At 46.7% G+C, this 16,529-nt stretch overlaps 1 protein-coding gene across 1 annotated transcript in view; it reads right to left on the reverse strand.

Annotated features, from left to right (window-relative positions):
• The window catches only part of NSG1 (neuronal vesicle trafficking associated 1), a 165,069-nt gene extending 156,168 nt beyond the window's left edge, over window positions 1-8,901 (reverse strand). Inside the window, exon 1 of the mRNA XM_068277356.1 lies at window positions 8,655-8,901. The gene's annotated coding sequence lies outside the window, so the exon portion shown is untranslated. The remainder of the gene's footprint in view (window positions 1-8,654) is intronic.
• Window positions 8,902-16,529: the final 7,628 nt, after the last annotated feature.

Consider the following 16,529-nt stretch of genomic DNA (forward strand, 5'->3'; position numbering starts at 1 on the left):
AAATTGGAGATAGAGGTAGTAAGCGGGGACTATAAAATTTGATCTCTGGAACTTGGAGTGTGACACCATGAGGATATGGAGACTGATTGCCCCCCTCCCCAAGATTATGGGTACTGAAGTTGAACCATTACTTATTAATATTGGGGGGAAATATCATTTGTGAGCAGAGTGTGTGTGTATGTTTGAAGGATGACGCTTAATATAGGTATCTGATTTTATTTGTTTTTATTTTTTAACTTGTGCCCCATTTTCTTGTACTATTTGTCCTTATATGGAGTATTACTAGAGAGACTGAGTGGATACAGGAAAAATTAGGTTATTACCAATATACGGTCTTAATCTGAATTAAAATGAGACATGGTCCTATGAACTATGACCCCATTAATAAGGGGGTTGGACGCTCCGAGGATGAGTATATAGGAAGTGACCAGGATTGCAGCACTAGATCAGCAAAAAATCCCTCCTGAAAAAGGCCATCGTTTAATGGCAGAAACGCGTTGAGGTTTCTCTTCTTTATTGAGCATTGGTATATGGTGAAGGCCGTGGACGAAAGGTGTACCGTGGAAGCGCTTAGCGGGCACCTGTAAACAGAGTTCCAGAGGTCCTTTGAAGTGGTGACGTCACCTACATCAACCAATACGAACTAGAACAGGCTGAGCGGAAGTGCGGCTAGTGGGTCACTGTAACCTGTACACGGAAGTGACGTACACCGTACTGGAGAGCCAGCGTGGACTGATCGAGTGAGCGGCTGACAGTATAAGGTCCCGCTATCGTGGTGGAAGCTAGGATTACTGACAGGAACTAAAGGACTGCACGGAGACAGTTGTGGTGAACTGTGAGTAAACTTATCCCTGGCATGCAAATTGGCTCTACTTGAATTTCCAAAATACGGAACATTGGTCTAAGAGGTCTAATAGGACGGAATTCGCCTCATGTGAGGCTCTCTATATGAGACTACTGTGATGAGGTTTCTTTAGCAGGATCCTTGTACCTTCAATCATTTTTAACCCAATCTAATTGGAACAACTTTTGTTTTTATTTTAGAAGGGCCCTTCTATGGTATGTGTCTGAATGTGGTATGAATGTAGGTGGAACTGATCAATTAATCAATTGTGGTTTGGATGTAATTCTGCAAATGTATGTATCCTGAATAAAAGAGTAGTAATTTTAGACAGCTCGTGTTGGATTCAATTAATAGGATTGCTATTCAGCCAACAAAAAAGTAAGATAGCTTTCTAACTACAGTATTGCCTTTTTGGCTTCCTTCCAAACTGTTTAACACAGGAGAATAGAGATTTAAATTAGCTTTTTTTGCCTAACAATTACTCTTTAAGTGGTTAATCAATGTAGAATTCATTTTTTTATCATTTGAAAAACAGAGTTTACTCCGGCTATAATAGAGAAAATGTTTTGCTGCCTGGACTTACAAAAAGCGTAAGTGTTTTTCACCTCCTCCCTCCTTTTCTTTGCATCCCAGTAACCTCAAAATATCCTTTTGCAAGAAAAATACAATTTCAGAAGAAAGACAATAAACTGCGGTTGCGACCTTTGTTCTTTTTTTCAGCTGGTTGCCATGGAAAAACAAATTAGCTTCTGCAGGGCGACCAGCTAAAATGACCCACTAATTGCACTAAATAAATTATTTTAAATATGATCTATTAAATGCTTCAGCCATAGTCTAGTCTGTAGCAACATCGCTAGTTATATTTGTTACTATTTTTACTACTAGTTTGCATTTACAGCGTACAGTATATCGTGCTGACGTTTCTACTGCACTTTCCAGACACCATTGAATACATCTTTTGTCCCTATCAAAGTCTAGGGTCAGTTTTGGGGGAGTGGGAGAAAACCAAAGTGCTTGGACTTAACTCACGTGAACACAAAGAACACATACCAACCCCATGCAGATAGATTCTTCAAGGTGAAAGTGCTAGCCTGTTATTTACTATGCAGCCCAGATCCATCACATTTTGTGACAAAGCTGCAACATACTGTTCGAGGATAGTGGAATAGTGCGACACACTTTAGGGGTCTCTGGGACTTCGCATGCATTATTGGGGAATACATTACTCATATTTGCACTATGGTTTCCCTTTATTTATCTTCAGCTTCACACTACTGATTACATAAAAGAGGTCAGAGCATGATGAACAAGCTGTGGAGAGAAGTCTTGGATGCAAGAGTGAGAGGAGGCGAACAAGGCTAGAGGGCAGGAAGGTTTCATGGGAGAAGCGAAGGTTCTGCCTGGGATGGAATCTGGAGATTAATAAGGGCAGTATGGAGGACACAGCTTATGGAGAGCTTTGCATGATAGGTCCATATGCAGAGTAAGAGTCGCACACCACTGGTGAGGTGCAGGACCAGTTGCAAAAGTCCAAACAAATCCTGAAACGAATTATGTATTGTTACCTTGACAAAGGGGACCCTCTGTGGCCCCGAAACAAATCATTGGTTATAGAATGGATATGTGTCACGACTTTTGAATAAACATGGATTTGTAACGTTGGAGTGTGCGGACTTTCTGGATTTGTTTGGGCTTTGCATGATAGGGTTAGGAGTTTGATCTGAATCCTTTGGGTAACTGGCAGTCAATGGAGGTCTTGTGAAGTTCTCCAAATATAGAGAGCTAAGTATTTCTGAACAAACATCTATGGGATGTGCTAGAAAAATAAGTCCAATATACAAAGGACACACCTTACAAATTACAGGGTCTGCTGTTAATGCTTTGGTGCCATATATTCCAGGACACCTTCACAGATGCTATGGAGTCCACGGATGACTCGATAGATCATAGCTGTTTTTGGTGGCAGGAGGTGGACTGGCTAAATATTAAGCAGATGGTTCTATTTTGCCTGATCAGTATAAGGTACTTGTATAAGCTGAAAATATGTAATAAATGAGGGGCACAATTAACCCCTTTCCGACCACCTAATGCAGAATGGCGGCGGGTCTGCAGCTCTGTTGTTCCTCCACGACACATATATGCGTCATCTCGCAAGGAACGAGATTTGATGGGAGCTCGTGCTCGCATGAACTCCCATCAGTGTAGGCAGCGATCCCCAGCATTCACCCTGCCAGCCAATGATCGGCGCTGGCTGTTTAATTTAGTATTTACACAGCGCTGACATATTCTGCAGCGATTTACAGAGTATATTGTTTTGTCACTAACTGTCTCTCGGAGGGGCTCACAATCTAATCCCTAATTCCCTACCATAGGCATATGTCACTGGCGCACCGAAGGGGGTATTCCGGGTGTCTGGGACACCCCCCCCCCCGCGACCAGAAGGATATGTGTGAGGCGCTGCGAGGGCCTCGGTTGCTGCTGGCGGCGGGCGTAAGGCAGAGCTGCGGGGAGAGAAGACTTTACACTTACGGTGCCTGGATCCTGCGCGCCTTCCATGTACTTCCTGTCCCGGCGTCTGTCGCTATGGTAACAGCGCCCCCTGTGATGACGTACCGCATGTCATCACAGGGGGGGGCTCTTACCGATGCGATGCGCGCCGGGACAAGCAGAAGGTAGAAGCTGCGTGCAGGATGAAGGCAGGTAAGTGAAAACTCCTCTCTCCCCACTCCCCCTCCCCCCGCCTACCTATCTAACCTATACTGGGGAATATACCTATCAAACCTGTACTGGGGCATATACCTATCTAAGCTATACTGAGGGGCATATACCTATCTAAGCTATACTGAGGGGCATATACCTATCTAATCTATACTGGGGGGCATATACCTATCTAATCTATACTGGGGGACATATACCTATCTAATCTATACTGGGGGGCATATACCTATCTAACCTATACTGGGGCATATACCTATGTAAGCTATACTGAGGGGCATATACCTAGCTAATCTATACTGGGGCATATACCTATCTAAGCTATACTGAGAGGCATATACCTAGCTAATCTATACTGGGGCATATACCTATCTAACCTATACTGGGGCATATACCTATCTAATCTATACTGGGGCATATACCTATCTAAGCTATACTGAGGGTCATATACCTATCTAACCTATACTGGGGGGCATATACCTATCTAATCTATACTGGGGGGCATATACCTATCTAACCTATACTGGGGGACATATACCTATCTAATCTATACTGGGGGACATATACCTATCTAATATGTACTGGGGGACATATACTTATCTAACCTATACTGGAGCCATATACCTATCTAACCTATACTGGAGCCATATACCTTTCTAACCTATACTGGAGTCATATACCTATCTAATCTATACTGGGGCATATACCTATCTAAGCTATACTGAGGGTCATATACCTATCTAACCTATACTGGGGGGCATATACCTATCTAATCTATACTGGGGGGCATATACCTATCTAACCTATACTGGGGGACATATACCTATCTAATCTATACTGGGGGACATATACCTATCTAATATGTACTGGGGGACATATACTTATCTAACCTATACTGGAGCCATATACCTATCTAACCTATACTGGAGCCATATACCTTTCTAACCTATACTGGAGTCATATACCTATCTAATCTATACTGGGGCATTTACCTAGCTAATCTATACTGGGGCATATACCTAGCTAATCTATACTGTGGCATATACCTATCTAACCTATACTGGAGCCATATACCTATCTAACCTATACTGGGGGCAACTATATGGGCTACCTATACTCGGCTGGCTACCTATACTGTGGGCACCTATACCTGTCTCCACATTGGGGCACATTTTATGCCCTCCCCTGGGTGCAATTTAGCCTAGAAACTGCTAGTATTTGGCTCCACGCACATCATGTTTTGGCCACGCCCACATGCCGCTTTTAGGAATCCCCCCCTTGAAAATCCTGGATTTGCCCCTGTATGTCTATGTATATATCGTGTAGTGCATGTATTGTAGTCTAGGGCCAATTTAAGGGGAAGCCAATTAACTTATCTGTATGTTTTTTTTTACAAAATTGCAGTCTTTTTTAATTAATATAAAACAAAACTTAAAATAGTGGCAGCAATCAAATACCTCCAAAAGAAAGCTGTATTTGTGAGAAGGAGGTACATTAATTTGGGTGCTAAGTTGTATGACCGAGCAATAAACTGTTAGGCCTCTTTCACAGTGCGTCGTTAAAGTTGCACGTTAGAAAATGTTTCAATGCAGACTAACGCAAGCAATACTAAGTCTGTGCGACATTCACAGTGCACACGTTGCGTTTGTGTGTAACGTGTAGCGTCATTAGAAAGGGCTGCATGCTGTGCGTTTAGCAATGAATCTGCTGCGTTATTTGTGTTGCACATGCTCAGTACTGTTTAAAAAAAAAAAAAGTAACGTATGCGCCGTTTTCATTCCATCACTGTGTGGCGAAAACGGCGCACCAAGAGACGCATAAAGAAAACATCCAAGTTAAAGTCTATATGTGTTGCGTTAGGGCCGCATTGTGCGACCTTAACGTCGCACTGAAACACAACGTCCTACTGTGAAAGAGGCTTTAACCACTTAACAACCAGCCACCGCCGCGGCTGGTTCCACCTGTGTTTCCATAGCCGTTTCTTGTCAGTTCACGGCGGGGTGCTCTGTGAACAGCCTGCGAGCCTCCGATCGCGGCTCGCAGGCTAAACGTAAACACCCGGGGACTTAATCCCCAGTGTTTACATTTTACGGCGCTGCTGTCACAGCAGCGCCGTAAAGGAGATCGGCGATCCCCAGCCTCTGATCGGCCGAGGATTGCTGCCATCTGATACGCTGAAGCCTATCTGAGGCGGTACAGGATGGATCGCTGTCCTGTACCGCCTATATTGAGAAGGGGAGGGAGGGAAGGAGAGGGAAAGGGGGAATATCGCTGCGGAGGGGGGCTTTGAGGAGCCCCCCCCCCGCTAGGCACAGCTAGGCGGCGGCGATCAGACTCCCCCAACAGGACATCCCCATAGTGGGAAAAAAAAGGGGGGGGGGGGGGAGTCTGATCGCCCTGCCTGCCACCTGATCTGTGCTGGGGGCTGAAGAGCCCACCCAGCACAGATCATACAAAACAGCGCTGGTCGTTAAGTGGTTAAAGCTGTGAAGTGCCGAATTGTAAAAAAATGGCCTGGTCACTAGGGGGTTATAAACCTCTGGAGCTCAAGAGGTTGATTAAATATTTGTTGTTATTATTATTTAGTATTTATATAGTGCTGACATCTTCCAATGCTCTTACGTAGTATACAGGATCTTCTCAAAAAATTAGCATATTGTGATAAAGTTCATTATTTTTTGTAATGTACTGATAAACATTAAACTTTCATATATTTTAGATTTAAATACACACAACTGAAGTAGTTCAAGCCTTTTATTGTTTTAATATTGATGATTTTGGTATACAGCTCATGAAAACCCAAAATTCCTATCTCAAAAAATTAGCATATTTCATCCGACCAATAAAAGAAAAGTGTTTTTAAAACAAAAAAAGGTCAACCTTCAAATAATTATGTTCAGTTATGCACTCAATACTTGGTCGGGAATCCTTTTGCAGAAATGACTGCTTCAATGCGGCGTGGCATGGAGGCAATCAGCCTGTGGCACTGATCAGGTGTTATGGAGGCCCAGGATGCTTCGATAGCGGCCTTAAGCTCATCCAGAGTGTTGGGTCTTGCGTCTCTCAACTTTCTCTTCACAATATCCCACAGATTCTCTATGGGGTTCAGGTCAGAAGAGTTGGCAGGCCAATTGAGCACAGTAATACCATGGTCAGTAAACCATTTACCAGTGGTTATGGCACTGTGAGCAGGTGCCAGGTCGTGCTGAAAATGAAATCTTCATCTCCATAAAGCTTTTCAGCAGATGGAAGCATGAAGTGCTCCAAAATCTCCTGATAGCTAGCTGCATTGACCCTGCCCTTGATAAAACACAGTGGACCAACGTCAGCAACTGACATGGCACCCCAGACCATCACTGACTGTGGGTACTTGACACTGGACTTCAGGCATTTTGGCATTTCCCTCTCCCCAGTCTTGCTCCAGACTCTGGCACCTTGATTTCCGAATGACATGTAAAAGTTGCTTTCATCCGAAAAGAGTACTTTGGACCACTGAGCAACAGTCCAGTGCTGCTTCTCTGTAGCCCAAGTCAGGCGCTTCTGCCGCTGTTTCTGGTTCAAAAGTGGGTTCATGCTTCCATCTGCTGAAAAGCTTTATGGAGATGAAGATTTCATTTTTCAGCACGACCTGGCACCTGCTCACAGTGCCAAAATCACCGGTAAATGGTTTACTGACCATGGTATTACTGTGCTCAATTGGCCTGCCTACTCTTCTGACCTGAACCCCATAGAGAATCTGTGGGATATTGTGAAGAGAAAGTTGAGAGATGCAAGACCCAACACTCTGGATGAGCTTAAGGCCGCTATCGAAGCATCCTGGGCCTCCATAACACCTGAGCAGTGCCACAGGCTGATTGCCTCCATGCCGCGCCACATTGAAGCAGTCATTTCTGCAAAAGGATTCCCGACCAAGTATTGAGTGCATAACTGAACATAATTATTTGAAGGTTGACTTTTTTTGTATTAAAAACACCTTTCTTTTATTGGTCGGATGAAATATGCTAATTTTTTGAGATAGGAAATTTGGGTTTTCATGAGCTGTATGCCAAAATCATCAATATTAAAACAATAAAAGGCTTGAACTACTTCAGTTGTGTGTATTTGAATCTAAAATATATGAAAGTCTAATGTTTATCAGTACATTACAGAAACTAATGAACTTTATCACAATATGCTAATTTTTTGAGAAGATCCTGTATATAGTCATCTAAGGGCCCATTCACACTTGAGCGGAAACCGCAAAATGCTAGCAGTTTGTAAAAAACCACTAGCCCATGTAAGCCTATGGCAGTGTTCTCACTGCCGCATTTGCGGTTAGCGTTAACCGCAAACGCGTAACATGCAGCGTTTTGCTGGCGATTCGCTATTAGCATGCATAGCACCGCTAATCGGGATCGCTCCCAAAACGCTGCAGTGTCCAGTGATTTTTCCGTGTTAATCGTGGAAAAATCACTCCCGCAAAACGCTAGCGGTAATCGCCGGCGTTTTGCGGTTTTAGGTGTGAATGGGGCCTTACTGTCCCTCAGAGAAGCTCACAATCTAATCCATACCTTAGTCATGTGTCCATTATATTTGTAGGGCCAATTTTTAGCCAATTAACTTATCTGTATGCTTTTGGTATGTGGGAGGAAACGGGAGTGCCTGGAGGAAATCCACACAGGCACAGGAAGAACCTACAAATGCCATGCAGATGATGCCCTGGCTGCCAATTTAAGTGAGAATTTTTAGTAAAGAGGTAACTTTTTCTATGCTAAGGGGATAGTATATCTACACAAAGCATTTCATTATTTTGCATTAAATTCATCCATCATCTCTCTTCCTACAGGTACACATAAATACTTAAATTGCTTGCAAATGAGCGGATGATATATGCATAATTCCTATCTCCGTCTACTGGGAAGCTCTAATAAATGGCCGTGTCAGAGAACACTAGGAGAAATTAGCTGTGAGGGGAGCTGCGTATCTCATTTTATCAGAAGCACTTGATCAAATTAATTATCCACTCCACAGCCAGGAATATCTGTATTGTGCGAAAGGTAGGGAAAGTTTAGGGAGCCAAAGTAAAAACTCTGATTTAGTTTTGCCTAAAACTCACCTGTCAAGGTCGTCTCAATCCCCAGGGCAGGGAATGTGGAAGCAGGAGGCTCCAGCGCACACTGTTGAGAAGATTAGGCGCCATGTGCCCTAACCTGTGATTTTGCAGGGATTGCTTTAGGCCAAATTATCAGCAGGTGCCAGAATATCGGGGTGGACATCCATAGAGTGTTGGAGAAGCAGAAAGAGAGCAGAATGGTTAGTATCTCTGGACAGAATCGGAGATGTATGAAGGGGTGGATGGATTTGTAGGCCAGGCGGAGCAGTTTAAGTTTACCGGTAATTCTGGGGGAGGTGACCAGAGCATAGGCCAGGAGTTTGACGATGTCGGGAGTTAGGTAAATTTGTATTTTGTTGTGGAGATAGAAGTGACACAACCCGGAGACAATTTTACTTAATTTTTGTGTAATTTTATGCCAACTTCAGCGGTTAATAGCAAAGCCCCCATATATCATATCACCAAAATATGGTGACACTTTTTGTATAATGTGATACGGACTAGCCAGCAAGCTCATGGTGAACCAGAACTCATTGGAGTATAGAGCCAAATTAATCCATGCCATGCACTGATGAGGATCAAACAATCTGAACCAGTCCGTATGCATGTTGGATTATTATGGCTCTGTGCAAATTAACAAACTGACACATCATTGCCTTCCAGCAGATCTGGAGGTGTGTTTAGCTTCTAAGGGCATTAATGGTTAATTTGCATATATTCAGCAGTGATGCACTGGGAGACATCTCAAGCTCACTCCAACCTGAATTATCGCAAATTCTTTCTGTTTTAAGAAAGCAAACTTTTGTTTTGTATAATGTGGTGGGGGTGATGTAAATATTTGTTACCACTGTACACTGTATATTGAACTTCCTGACAAAGCCCTTCAGGGTGAAACATGTAGAAGTTTTTTCAGAGTTCCTGTCTATATTTTGCACCCTGTAGCTCTCCTATGGCAAATTAATTGATAGCTGTCTATTAGTTGATTGATAGGTTTCAGCCAGGGGCGTCGCTAGCCCTATTTTGGGGTGGCACGTGCCCCCAATCTGTCCTGGGGTGCCACGGATCTCTGCCCGGCCGCTCTGTCAGCGGCTCCCTCCAGCCGCCGCCACCGCGTCACTCAGACCTCAGGATCAAGCGGCGAGCCGGTGACCAATCGTGCGGCCGCTAGGACCCAGCGCCCGCACTGATATGTGGAAGTGACATCACTTCCGCATATCGAGCGGGTGCGTCCGGCGCCCGCTGGTACTGGTCGGGTCGCCGCTGATCCTGAGGTCTGCCAGGTGAGGGGGGAGCGATGGCGGCGGCTAGAGGGGGAGCCTCCCTGTCAATCACTCACTACCTAAAGGGCCTCCCTGTCACTCACTCACTACCTAAAGGGCCTCCCTGTCACTCACTCACTACCTAAAGGGCCTCCCTGTCACTCACTCACTCAAGGGCCTCCCTGTCACTCACTCACTCCCTAAAGGGGCTCCCTGTCACTCACTCACTACCTAAAGGGCCTCCCTGTCACTCACTCACTGCCTAAAGGGGCTCCCTGGCACTCACTCACTACTTAAAGGGGCTCCCTGGCACTCACTCACTGCCTAAAGGGGCTCCCTGGCACTCACTCACTCCCTAAAGGGGCTCCCTGGCACTCACTCACTCACTAAAGGGCCTCCCTGTCACTCACTCACTCCCTAAAGGGCCTCCCTGTCACTCACTCACTCCCTAAAGGGCCTCCCTGTCACTCACTCACTCAAGGGCCTCCCTGTCACTCACTCACTCCCTAAAGGGCCTCCCTGTCACTCACTCACTCCCTAAAGGGCCTCCCTGTCACTCACTCACTCCCTAAAGGGGCTCCCTGTCACTCACTCACTCCCTAAAGGGGCTCCCTGTCACTCATTAACTCCCTAAAGGGGCTCCCTGGCACTCACTCACTCCCTAAAGGGGCTCCCTGTCACTCACTCACTCCCTAAAGGGCCTCCCTGTCACTCACTCACTGCGTAAAGGGGCTCCCTGTCACTCACTCACTGCCTAAAGGGGCTCCCTGGCACTCACTCACTGCCTAAAGGGGCTCCCTGGCACTCACTCACTGCCTAAAGGGGCTCCCTGGCACTCACTCACTGCCTAAAGGGGCTCCCTGGCACTCACTCACTCCCTAAAGGGGCTCCCTGGCACTCACTCACTCCCTAAAGGGCCTCCCTGTCACTCACTCACTTCCTAAAGGGGCTCCCTGTCACTCACTCACTTCCTAAAGGGGCTCCCTGTCACTCACTCACTCCCTAAAGGGGCTCCCTGTCACTCACTCACTCCCTAAAGGGGCTCCCTGTCACTCATTAACTCCCTAAAGGGGCTCCCTGGCACTCACTCACTCCCTAAAGGGGCTCCCTGTCACTCACTCACTCCCTAAAGGGCCTCCCTGTCACTCACTCACTGCGTAAAGGGGCTCCCTGTCACTCACTCACTGCCTAAAGGGGCTCCCTGGCACTCACTCACTGCCTAAAGGGGCTCCCTGGCACTCACTGCCTAAAGGGGCTCCCTGGCACTCACTCACTGCCTACAGGGGCTCCCTGGCACTCACTCACTGCCTAAAGGGGCTCCCTGGCACTCACTCACTCCCTAAAGGGGCTCCCTGGCACTCACTCACTGCCTAAAGGGGCTCCCTGGCACTCACTCACTGCCTAAAGGGGCTCCCTGTCACTCACTCACTACCTAAAGGGGCTCCCTGTCACTCACTCACTGCCTAAAGGGGCTCCCTGGCACTCACTCACTCCCTAAAGGGGCTCCCTGGCACTCACTCACTCCCTAAAGGGCCTCCCTGTCACTCACTCACTTCCTAAAGGGGCTCCCTGTCACTCACTCACTTCCTAAAGGGGCTCCCTGTCACTCACTCACTCCCTAAAGGGGCTCCCTGTCACTCACTCACTCCCTAAAGGGGCTCCCTGTCACTCACTCACTCAAGGGCCTCCCTGTCACTCACTCACTCCCTAAAGGGCCTCCCTGTCACTCACTCACTCCCTAAAGGGCCTCCCTGTCACTCACTCCCTAAAGGGCCTCCCTGTCACTCACTCACTCCCTAAAGGGGCTCCCTGTCACTCACTCACTCACTCCCTAAAGGGGCTCCCTGTCACTCACTCACTCCCTAAAGGGGCTCTCTGTCACTCACTCACTCCCTAAAGGGGCTCCCTGTCACTCACTCACTCACTGCCTAAAGGGGCTCCCTGGCACTCACTCACTGCCTAAAGGGTCTCCCTGGCACCCACTGCCTAAAGGGGCTCCCTGGCACTCACTCACTCCCTAAAGGGGCTCCCTGTCACTCACTCACTCAAGGGCCTCCCTGTCACTCACTCACTGCGTAAAGGGGCTCCCTGTCACTCACTCACTGCCTAAAGGGGCTCCCTGGCACTCACTCACTGCCTAAAGGGGCTCCCTGGCACTCACTCACTGCCTAAAGGGGCTCCCTGGCACTCACTCACTGCCTAAAGGGGCTCCCTGGCACTCACTCCCTAAAGGGGCTCCCTGGCACTCACTCACTCCCTAAAGGGGCTCCCTGGCACTCACTCACTCCCTAAAGGGGCTCCCTGGCACTCACTCACTCCCTAAAGGGGCTCCCTGGCACTCACTCACTCCCTAAAGGGGCTCCCTGGCACTCACTCACTGCCTAAAGGGGCTCCCTGGCACTCACTCACTGCCTAAAGGGGCTCCCTGGCACTCACTCACTGCCTAAAGGGGCTCCCTGGCACTCACTCACTACCTAAAGGGGCTCCCTGTCACTCACTCACTGCCTAAAGGGGCTCCCTGGCACTCACTCACTGCCTGAAGGGGCTCCCTGGCACTCACTCACTACCTAAAGGGCCTCCCTGTCACTCACTCACTACCTAAAGGGCCTCCCTGTCACTCACTCACTGCCTGAAGGGGCTCCCTGGCACTCACTCACTGCCTGAAGGGGCTCCCTGGCACTCACTATCGGGGTCCCTGTCACTCACTACCTAACTGGAGGCGCCTGTCACTTACTAGCTAACCTGGGGGTCCCTGTCACTCACTACCTAACTTGGGGGGCTACCATATTAAGGGGGCATTCTGCCTATTTATGTGAAATGCTGTCTATTTATGTGCCTCATGACTGCTGAATTTGTCTTGTTGGAAGCCTTATGATTTGTTGGGGGCCTCATGATTGCTGAATTTGTCTTGTTGGGGGCCTCATGATTTGTTGGGGGCCTCATGATTGCTGAATTTGTCTTGTTGGAGGCCTCATGATTGCTGAATTTGTCTTGTTGGGGGCCTCATGATTTGTTGGGGGCCTCATGATTGCTGAATTTGTCTTGTTGGGGGTCACATGATTGCTAACTGCGAGACTATGGGAATATGAGACAATAGCATTAAACCTACTTTTTAAGCTTTTTAAAACAGAAAATAAAACTGGGAGGTTCTAAAAAATTGAATACATTTTTCAGGAGTAGGATGGATGAAATTTGTTTATCTTCACAGTTTATTTTCAACTTGGATTTTCCATAATGTTCATGTATGAGTTAAAACGTTTGTACAGTATTTAGTTTAAATTGCTGTTGCCACTTTGCGATAGATAAGTGACTTTTGGGTTGCAGTTTGGGCACTCGGCCTCCAAAAGGTTCGCCACCACTGTCATAATCTAATGTCCCACCATTGCTAGGTTCATGTAAATTTGTCTCCACCCGTTACCACACCTATATTCTGGTCCATGGCCCACCCATTTTTCGGTGCGGCGCGATAAGCACGCTGCACAACGTGATCCTCATATTTTTGGCACGCAAGCTGCAGTGTGCTGAATTCTGCTGCCTACAGTATGTACAGTATACGCTGTTCTCTAGTGCCTGCACTGTGTGCTGATTTACCTCCAGTGTGTACAGTGTAAGGTGTTACTCTGTGCCTTTACTGATTGTAAACCAGCTATATTGTATGCTGATCCCTGCTACTTTCAGTATGTACAGTATTAGCTGTGAAGCCTGGTACACACATACAATTTTGATTAGCCAATTTTAGCTCTGTTCATAAAATTCATTGTCTGTTGGCCCACTTACTGCACGGCGGGGGTGGTAAAATTGGGGGTCAGTGATTGACCAATCAAAATTGTATGTGCGTATACATCTCTGATCTATGCTTATACGGATTGTAAATTATCTAAATAAAGGACACGGGGCTCCATCCAATATTTCGATGGGCAGGCCCGTTATCTGTAGCTTACACCGCTGCTAAGTTCATGTACATTTGGCCCCACCCATGGCCACGCCCACTCACCTCATGGCCACGCTTTTTTTTTTTTTGCTGCGGCGCGCGCACCTCCCCGCCTGGTGCCCACAGGTGCCCCCGATCTCCAAGGACCCTAGAAACACCCCTGGTTTCAGCAGTGTGGGAGATGCATATACTTAAGCGTGCTTGCACATGCAAGCAGAGTACTGCTATTGGCTACTTCTGTACTTTGCGAAGGTCAACCACCTGTATCACGCACTCAGGGCTGCTGGGATTCTGGGGCCTGGCCAGGGGGTCCCTACCATGAAGCAAAGTGAAGCACATGAAGGCACTTTTCAGACACTCGACTAAAGCTGCAAGTTTTGAGGGGGGTGTTTGCTGGTGTAATATAGATTCTAAATGTCATTCAATAGTAGAAGTCTCTCACACGGGCCTCTCTGGACCCCAATGTTGTGCAAGTGCATCTTCTCATCATTATTCATTTGAGTCGCCTCCGTTCCCCAAATGCAGTGCTGAGACTGTTGGCAGATAGTAAGCTCTCTGCTTGTACCTCCTGTTTACATTTGTATATGTGATTCTACCAGTGTGTAGAGATTGACAATGGGGTCCAAACTAAGGGAGTGCATAGTAAACTGAAAAGTGATCTGCTCCTCCTTGCTGTCTACTGCTCTGAACCAAGCTGATAAGGAATTCAGAGATGAAAAGGAATTAGACAGGTCAGGGAGAAAATGAGTGAGAGATACTGGCATGTGTGATGTATGCAAATGCATGCAGTATGTGTGTTTGCATTTTGTGTGCTCTGTACAGTATGTACAGATGACTGTGCTGTTTTTGCACACTTGTAATGCACATGCCAATGCATTGTCCCTCGGGTGTTTTGAGACTCTCCCAGTGCCATTGTACTCTTGAAAAAAGGAACTCATTTTCAGTTGCAAACAGCCCAGAAACACAAGAGATAAGTGTGTCATCTGTAAAAATGTGCCTTGTCATGTGGTAATGCAGTGGATAGAAATGCAGGTTACCGTGTTTCCCTGAATTTAAATCATCCCCTGAAAATAAGACCTAGCTAATATTTCGAGTATACTTGAAATATAAGACATCCTCCTAAAATAAGCCCAGTGGCTGTGGACCAGGTGGGGACATGGTCAGCGCTGGGGTCCTGCTCACTTCACCACCCCCCTCCCCACCCCCACTCACTCGCATGCTACCTCATCTGTGCCGGCTGCTGGCACCCTCGTTAAAAAGTCGGATCCCCACGCTGTTCATGCCTGGCATAATTCTAACCGCTGATCAGCAGTAAGAGGCAGCTAATGCAGTCCAGTAACAGCGCAGCCCTGTACAGGAAGTAAACAAAGATCAATTCCTGTATATGGCAGTGCTTACTGGACTGCATTAGCTGCCTTCACCGCTGATCAGCGGCTTTAATTATGCTGGGCATGAATAGCGGGGGGATCCGACTTTTTAACGAGGGAGCCAGCAGCCGGTACAGATGAGGTAAAGCGGTCGGGCGGGCGAGCGGACAGGGGAATCAGCCTATATACAGGGGATCTGGCCATATACAGGGGAATCTGCCTATAAACAGGGGATCTGGCCACATACAGGGGGAATCTGCCTATAAACAGGGGATCTGGCCATATACAGGGGGATCTGGCCATATACAGCGGGAATCTGCCTACCGGTATAAACAGGGGGATCTGGCCATATACATAAGGATCAGGCTATATACAGGGGGGTCTGGCCATATATAGGGGGAATCTGCCTATATACAGAGGGATCAGCCTGTATACAGAGGGAATCTGGCTAAATACTAAAAGGGGATCTGGCTACCCCCACAAAATATAAGACCTCACTGAAAATAAGCCATAGCACATATTTTGAGTTAAAAATTAATATAAGACAGTGTCTTATTTTCGGGGAAACATGGTAATATAAAAGCTTGATATGTCCATGCGCATCACAGAGCATGCAAAAAGCCTGAAAGCTGGCTGGGAACTCTGTATATATATATATATATATATATATATATATATATATATATATATATATATATATATAGATAGGGCGCCTACTATAATATTTGCTTCAGGCAGCAAAAAGTATAGAACCTGCCATGGGCCCAGCGAACTGGTGCCTGTCTGGCTCTGGCTGCCCTTACTGACGTGTGCTGAGTGAGGTTGCTTTTCAGCAACACATCAATGTTACAGATGATGAAAAGTGGACACAAGCGTGCCCGTGTGTTCAGGCCTTTGAAGAGCTTTTTTCCACCGATTGTGATTTGGCATGAGGGTGGGTCAATAGGTTTGCCCAGTGTGGGGCCCAGAAACTTCTGCTCACTCTTGAGGGTGGAACCTTCAGAAATTGTGCTGTATGGAACCTATTTTGAATCTATCTGGTATACAGTACAACTGGTGACCTATTTAGCTCACATCAATATTAATTCACCACTGTGGGCGATAGTTACACCCCTTCGCATATAACTGATTCGAGGAGGGGGGAATCAGCAAAAACACTAAAGTACACTTTTAAATTGTACCTTAAAATGGCTGTCCTTAGGCCCACATCTTGCAATTACATTTCCCTGGTATACTATTCAGAGAGTTTGCATTGAAAACTGAGATTGAAAGAGGTTTTAATAACATTACAACAATACACTACAGCATGACACATATACCA

The sequence above is a fragment of the Hyperolius riggenbachi genome, chromosome 1 (assembly GCF_040937935.1).
Source record: "Hyperolius riggenbachi isolate aHypRig1 chromosome 1, aHypRig1.pri, whole genome shotgun sequence".
Lineage (NCBI taxonomy): Eukaryota > Metazoa > Chordata > Amphibia > Anura > Hyperoliidae > Hyperolius > Hyperolius riggenbachi.